The sequence below is a fragment of the Petaurus breviceps genome, unplaced genomic scaffold (genome assembly GCF_028583685.1).
Source record: "Petaurus breviceps papuanus isolate PSGF00001 unplaced genomic scaffold, PetGlider_PUasm1.0 101, whole genome shotgun sequence".
In the NCBI taxonomy this organism is placed as follows: domain Eukaryota; kingdom Metazoa; phylum Chordata; class Mammalia; order Diprotodontia; family Petauridae; genus Petaurus; species Petaurus breviceps.
In genome coordinates this window covers 7171119-7178582 of record NW_027185575.1, presented here as the reverse complement: position 1 = coordinate 7178582, position 7464 = coordinate 7171119, and the positions used below count along the sequence as shown (strand labels likewise).

At 38.0% G+C, this 7464-nt stretch overlaps 1 protein-coding gene across 2 annotated transcripts in view; it reads right to left on the bottom strand.

Moving 5' to 3' along the window:
• The window catches only part of LOC138158698 (adhesion G-protein coupled receptor D1-like), a 476877-nt gene that overhangs the window by 199711 nt on the left and 269702 nt on the right, over window positions 1–7464 (bottom strand). The gene's annotated exons all lie outside the window — the stretch shown is intronic.

Sequence of the window (7464 nt, the reverse complement as noted above, 5' to 3'; positions counted from 1 at the left end):
GAAGGAAGGAAGGAAGGAAGGAAGGAAGGAAGGAAGGAAGGAAGGAAAGGAGGGAGGGAGAAAGAAAAGACTTGGGTTGTTAGGGCTATCATTATCACCCCTGAAATTACTGTACATATATTGTGAATTTCTTTATCTGCACAGATGCTGCATCCCCCAGTAGAAAATACCCTTCTCCCCTTGATACTGGCTAAGAAATAGAGGGGTAAAAAACATAACAAAAAGAAAAAAGAAATACAGAGGCATATCAGTGGAATAGGTTAGGTATACAAGACACAGTAGTCAATGATTATAGCAATTTACTGTTTGGTAAACCCAAAGACACCAGCTTCTGGGATAAGAACTCACTGACAAAAACTGCTGGGAAATTTGGAAAATAGTATGGCAGAAATTGGGCATAGACGAACATCTGACACTATATACCAGAATAAAGTCGAAATGGGTACATGATCTAGGTATAAGGCTGATATTGTAACCAAAGTAAGGGAGCAAAAAATAGTTCATCTGTCAGATTTATGGAGAATGGAGGACTTTATGACCAATCGAGGGATAGAGAACATTATGAAATGCAAAATGGATAATTTTTATTACATTAAATTGAAAAGTTTTTGTACAAACAAAGCCAATGCAACCAAGTCTAGGAGGGAAGAAGAAAACTGGGAATTTTTACAACCAGTGTCTCTGACAGAAGCCTTATTTCTAAAATATATTGAGAACTGAGTCAAATTTACAAGAATACAAGTCATTTCTTAATTGATAAATGGTCAAAGGATATGAACAGGCAGTTTTCAGAGGAAGAAATTAAAGCTGTCATTATATGAAAATATGCTCTAAATCACTATTGATCAGAGAAATGCAAATCCAAACAACTCTGAGATACCACTTCACACCTATCAGATTGGCTAACATGGCAAAACAGAAAAATGATCAATGTTGGAGAAGATGTGGGAAAGTTAGAACACTAATGCATTGTTGGTAGGGCTGTGAGCTGATGCAACCATTCTGGAGAGCAATTTGGAACTATGCTCAAAGGGCTATAAAAATGTGCATAGCCTTTGACCCAGCAATACCACTTCTAGGTCTGTTTCCCAAAGAGATCATAAAAATGGAAAAAGTACCCACACATACAAAAATATTTATAGTAGCTCTTTTTGTGGTGGCCAAGGACTGGAAATCTTGAGGATGTCCATCAATTAGGGAATGGATAAACAAGTTGTGGTATACGAATGTAATAGAATACTATTGTGCTGTAAGAAATGATAAACAGGCAGACTTCAGAGAAACCTGGAAAGACTTATATGAACTGATGCTAAGTGAAGTGAGCAGAAGCAGGACAATATTGTACACAGTAACAGCCACAGTATATGAGGACTGATTTTGATAAACTTAGCCCTTCTCAGCAATGTAAGGACCTAAAACAATTCTAAAGGACACATGATGGAAAATGCCAGTCACATCCAGAGAAAGAACTATGGAGTCAGAATGGAGAATGAAGCAGACTATTTTCTTTTTTGTTTTGATTTGATTTTTATTTTTTTTCTCTTTCTCATGGTTTTTCTCACTCACGAAAATTCTTCTATGAAACATGACTAATGCAAAAATGTGTTTCATAGGTGTACATGTGCAGAGCCCATATCAGATTGCAAACGATCTTGGGGAGAAAGAGGGAAGGGAGGAGGAGAAAATTTAAAACTTATGGAAGTGAGTGTTGAAAACTAAAAATAAATGATTTAATTAAAAAAAAAAGAAAATGCCCTCCTTCATGGCAGGGACTGTCTTCTCTTTCTCTTTTTGCTCCTAAGTCCTAGCAACTTCTAACACATGGATGGGAATTTCATTGGTATAGAGAACATGCAATTAGGACACTTCCTCTACCAATACAAATCTGCACCAGCTCAGCCATTTACAGTCTTAAAGAGTTGCCTTGGGCATTGGGAGGATAAATGGTTTGTCCAGTATCACAAAGAGTCTTTCAGCTAGGGGATACTTAATAAATGCTTATTGAAAATTCAATTGAGTAAATGTGGAGAGTGTGAAAAGTGAGGCACAGCCAGGAAAGCCAAACCAAGAGTGTGTGTGTGTGTGTGCGCACACACACACACACACAGTGGCAATTATGGAAGCAATAACAACACTAAAAGACTGGCAAATGCCAATGAATTGTCATGGCCAATCTGGGTATCAGATTCCTGATAAAAGATATCACCTTCCTTCTCTCAGTCTAGTGATGGGGCCTATAGACATAAAGTGTTGCTTACCATCAACATAAAGTGTTAGACCCATCAATAGATTCTGCTTAAATGTGCTTTTTTTCTTTCTTTCTGGATGACAAAGGAAGTTTCAATAGGGGAAGGCATAATTAAGAGGAAATAGCTGTAGTGTGAGGGAGGGAAAAGGGAAACTAAAGCTTTTGAAAATAAATTAATGTGGTTTTTTGAATAAACAAATTAGCTAAGAAGAAGGATCTTTATAATCCTAAGGCATAGGGGAGGAGGCAGCGCATACCTCAGAGAAATCATTTTTGCCAACTTAAATAAACTAATTGGCTTCAGTTGTTCCTTGCTGAATATTCCATTTGAATTGTAATGTCAGCTATAAATTTAAGCAGCTAGAAATCTGTTCATTCTGATGACTAACTGATAAAGATATGATCCCACATCATAAAGATATGATCATTAGTGTACAATGAATGGAGCACATTGTAGCCAGTCTTAAGATAAGAATGTCCCTGGGACAACATAGCAAAAGCAGAAGCAGGTGACGGGTGCTATTGTACTCCTAGGTGAGTCTCAATAGGCTTCTTGGATCTGAGTGATGAAGCTGGAAAGGAACAATTTAGAGGCTGTTCAATGATGGGTTAGCCTAATGACTTTGAAACGCAATTACAGCCATTTCAAAGCACAGGTTTTCATAATAAATGCTCTGATTTTGGCAGATAGACCAGGTTGGGTTCAGCATATTATAGCAGAGTCAGAGGAGAGCAAATCAGTCTGAAGCTGACTCCAGTAATAATACCAGAAGGAGAGCTATTTGAAGAGGGCTGTCTCCTACCAAGATGGTTCCCCTCTGTAGCACTCAACTCGATGTGGAAAGCAAACAACTATTGACTCATGTTGAAGATCATTGTAAAATAAACTGCTTGTGTCTATTGAGTATAGTAATTTTGTGAATCTATAAGCAAATTATCAATAATTTTAGTAATTCCTAGATCAATAATCTCTTTGATGTATTATTTTCTTAATTCACTTTATATATGACAACTCATAACTTAAGATTATTAAATTTAAATGAGACAAATTCCAATGGTTCCCAGTCATGAATTGTTGTTGTTCTGTCGTGTCTGACTCTTCAAGACCCTATTTGGGATTTTCTTGGCAGAAATACTGGAGTGGTTTGCCATTTCCTTCTCCAGTTTATTTGATAAATGAGGAAACTGAGGCAAATAGTGACTTGCACAGAGTCACCCAACTAGTATAGGTCTGAGGTCAAATATGAAAACATCTCATGGCATTCAAAGTCCTTCATAATTGAACCCCTCTCCAGGCAGGAATGGACCTGGATTCTAGGTTATATGAACTGAGGCAAGCCTCTTAACCTCTCAGTGACATCATATAATTCTCCAAAACTTTATAAATTGGAGAACAAGTATCCATATTCATTTTATTTTGGAAGGAGGAGGCGACCCATCTTCATTAATAGTGGGACTTTCTTTCCTGAGAGTTCATCATGCCAATGAAATGACAGGTCTAGAGCATAGAAAAAATTGTTGTCATAAAGGAAAATGCTATGACCTTGTGATCAAAAGATCTAGATTCAAATCCCAGTTTTGCCACTAACTAGTTCTGTGACCTTGGGCTAATCATTTAACTCCCCTGGTCATCAGTTTCCTCCTCTAAAATAAGGGAGTTGGTCAAACCAGACAATATCTAAAACCAATTCCAGAAAATGTGACAAATTAATTTATTTCTGTTATGTAGTGGATAATTAGGAAATTCTCTATTTTCAAATGTGGTCCATAATACCATCCACCCCTACAGGTGTGATTTATGTTTTTTTATCAACCCAATAAGATTAGGACCTCTGATTCCAAGCCAAAATATTATTACTAACATGATTTAAGTGGCTCCTTCTACAAGAGGCCTTCCCTTTAGCTGTTAGTGTTCTACTCCTTACCAGCAATTACTCTTTATTTTTTATATAGAGGGTATTCCAAAAGCCTTAGGGCAGTTCTAAACTATTATTGTTTAAAACTGCACTAAGGTTTCTGAGACATCCTCCATTTTGTATTTACTATACTGTTTTTTTGCATGTTCATTGAATGTAACCCCATCAAAGTCAGGGACAGTCTTGTTTTCATCCCTGCTTGCCCAGTGTGTGGCACATAGCAGTCCTTAACAACTCCTTGTGGAACAACTGAACTGGACTAAGGTTCCATTGAATGGAAATCCATATTGGAGGAATCTTTTGAAAATTGAAAATTGCAACAACTGTCTGTTGGAAACTGTCCACATAGACTACATTGGCCTGCATTTCACTAGTTCCAGGAAGATATACTCTCAGATTATTAAAATATGCAAGTAATCAAAGGAGTCCTTCCCTCCACCCCCCAGCTACCAAAAACTGGAATTTCATCGCATGAAATTTAGTGTCACTAAAGGGGAATGCGGTCATTATGCTCATCCTGAAGATGGGCGGCATCTGTTTCAGAGGCTGGTGTTGTACAGAATAGAGGATCCCTTTGACTCTCAGTCAGTGATGAAAACTATGAATTCACAGAAACACAGACTTAGAACTGAAAGAGATCTTAGAAATCATGTAGTCCATTTTACAGATTAGGAGACTGAGTCCTAAAGAAAAGTAACTTGCTTGAGGATGTACAAGTTGTAAGCTGTAGGAGGTAGAAAGAAGGGGCTCTAATTCCAGACGAGGCGCATTTTCCACTCTACCACATCACCTCCTGAATTCAATTAAACAATTATTAAGCTATTACTACATGGACAATTACTATGTATACAATTTAATAATTATTATGCAATTATATGCACAATATTTTAAGCATTTGTGTGCATGATTGCTATTAAGAACAATTATTAAACACCTATTATGTACACAACTAAGTTTTGCAGATGCTGTTCACTTGTTTCATTCATGCCAGACTTTTCGTGACCCCATTCCATGTAACCCCAATCTCCTTTAAAAATAAGCATTTGTTTTGTAAAACTTGGACTCAGTCAAAAAACCTCACCAAAGGACCTTGAAGGTCAGTCACATGAAGCCTTGAGACCCCAGGTTTCCACCACCTGTGTAGGAGAAGTCGATCAAATAAATAGTTATCTGGGAAAGGGAAACAGCTGGCAAATCAGCCAACAAATATTTATTAAGTGCCTACTATGTGCCGAGAACTGTGATAAGCTCTGGGAAGGCAAAGAAAAGACAAGCCAATCCTAAACTCCAAATCTAATGGAAGCATAGGAAATACCAAGTTAGCTAAGCCAGGTTTGGGGTAATACCCTTGCAGAGACTTTAAAGTTATAGGACTTGATGCTATGAGCATTGGGGAGCTGTCATGGGCTCTTTGCCAGGAAAGAAACAGAATAAAAGTGTGTTTTATAAAGTACAGCAGAGAGAGAGTGTGTAGGAAGAGGGTAGAAGGAGTGTTAGGGGAGGGAGGTTAACACCAGCCACAGAGACCAGTGAGGATGCTGATACAATGGTCTGTGAGGTGATGAATGGTCTATAACTGGTGACTGGATGATTTTTCTGGGAATGGAAAGGAAAGAATTGATGTGAAAGACATTATGAAGAAGGATTTGATGACTAACTTGGTGAGAAGGTAAAGGAGACAAAGGAGGCAATAAGCACTTGACGTTCCCTGGTCTTTTCTATCTTTAAAAAAAAAATTTGTTTCCCAGCAGCCTCTTGTAACAATTTCTCTTGTCCTATTTCTCAAAATTCTCACAATCCCTGAGATGGAGGGGACTTCAGAGGTCATTGACGTAATTGAAGAACTTCAAGGACTCACTGAGGATGGAACTCAATGAGAAAATTATTGACTTATTGACTGATGGCTGTTGGAGACAAAGGATCCACCTCCTCATCTCTGCCTCTTAGAATTCCCTTAGAATTTCTAGATTCATCTCAAGTATGTCACCTTCTGCTAGAGTTCTTTCCCTGTCCCTGTGGCTGCTGGGGTCATGTCTTCCCCTCTAAGATCTGTTGTCGCTGTGATTGTTCTCATGGTGGTGTTTGTGGTTGGTGTTGTTCAGTCATGTCCAACTCTTCATGAGCCCATTTGGTGTTTTCTTGGCAGAGGTACTGGAGCAATTTGCTGTTTCCTTCTACAGCTCATTTTACAGATGAGGAAACTGAGGCAAACAGGGCTAAGTGACTTGCCCAGAGTCACACAGCTAGTCCACGTCTAAGGTCAAATTTGAACTCGGATCTTCCTGACACTGTGCCCCCTAGCTGCCCCCAAGATTACCATCTATCTACTGTGAATGTGTTTTAAAGTATCCCAAATTTTTTAGTGCAGTTTCAAGCTTTAATAACTTCTGAAGTGTAAATACTACAAACATACCAAAAATAATGTTTGGAAGACTGATTACTTAAAATTTTAAAATACTGAGTATTTCTTATTCAGATTCAAAATAATAGCCATTTTTTGCTATACTTCATTGTTCCAGTCAATTTTTGAACTTCGCGAAACCTTTCGTCAGCTGCTGCTCAGTGACTGAAAAAAATGCATATGTAATCCCAGTCTTAAGATCACTCTCAAAATGAGGCTTTTGAGGCAGATATGACAGTTTTGATATGACCCTCAACAAGAAAAAATCTAATGAAGATAGATCAGGTATCCAAGGTGGCAAGTACAAAGACCTCCTCCATTAAACAGCCAATCTGAGGACGTGCCATTCAAAAAAGCAAAAGAAAATTGAAAATGTGTTATTCAAAATTTACAAACGTAAATAAATGGGGGAAATGGGGAAAATAAACTTTTAAAGGACATTTGTTGTAAATTTTTAGCATTTATCTGCCTGAATTTATTAAAGCTTAAAACTAAATTAAGATTCTTGGGGACACCCTATGTACACCTATATATAGCATAGGTTGTGTGTTCCTTTTCCCTCCTCCCCATTAGAATGTAAGCTCTTTAAGAGCATAGATTGTTGGGGGGAAGGGGAGTGTCTGCTTGTTTGTTTGTTGTTTGGTTGGGTTTTTTTCCCAAATGCTTAGGATGTCTAGAAGTAAATAGTTAAAAAATGCTGACTGATTCAATCATTGTCCAGGAAAATAGCCTGAATGAAAGTTTGATTATTAGCACCTTCTATAGAAGCTCCTATCCCAGGATGCATGGTACAGTCAGTCAGTAAGCATTTATTAAGCACCTTCTATGTCCCAGGCACAGCGCTAAATGCTGGGGGTGTAAAGAAGAGCAAAAAAATGGCCCCGGGGGGAGGAGGGGAG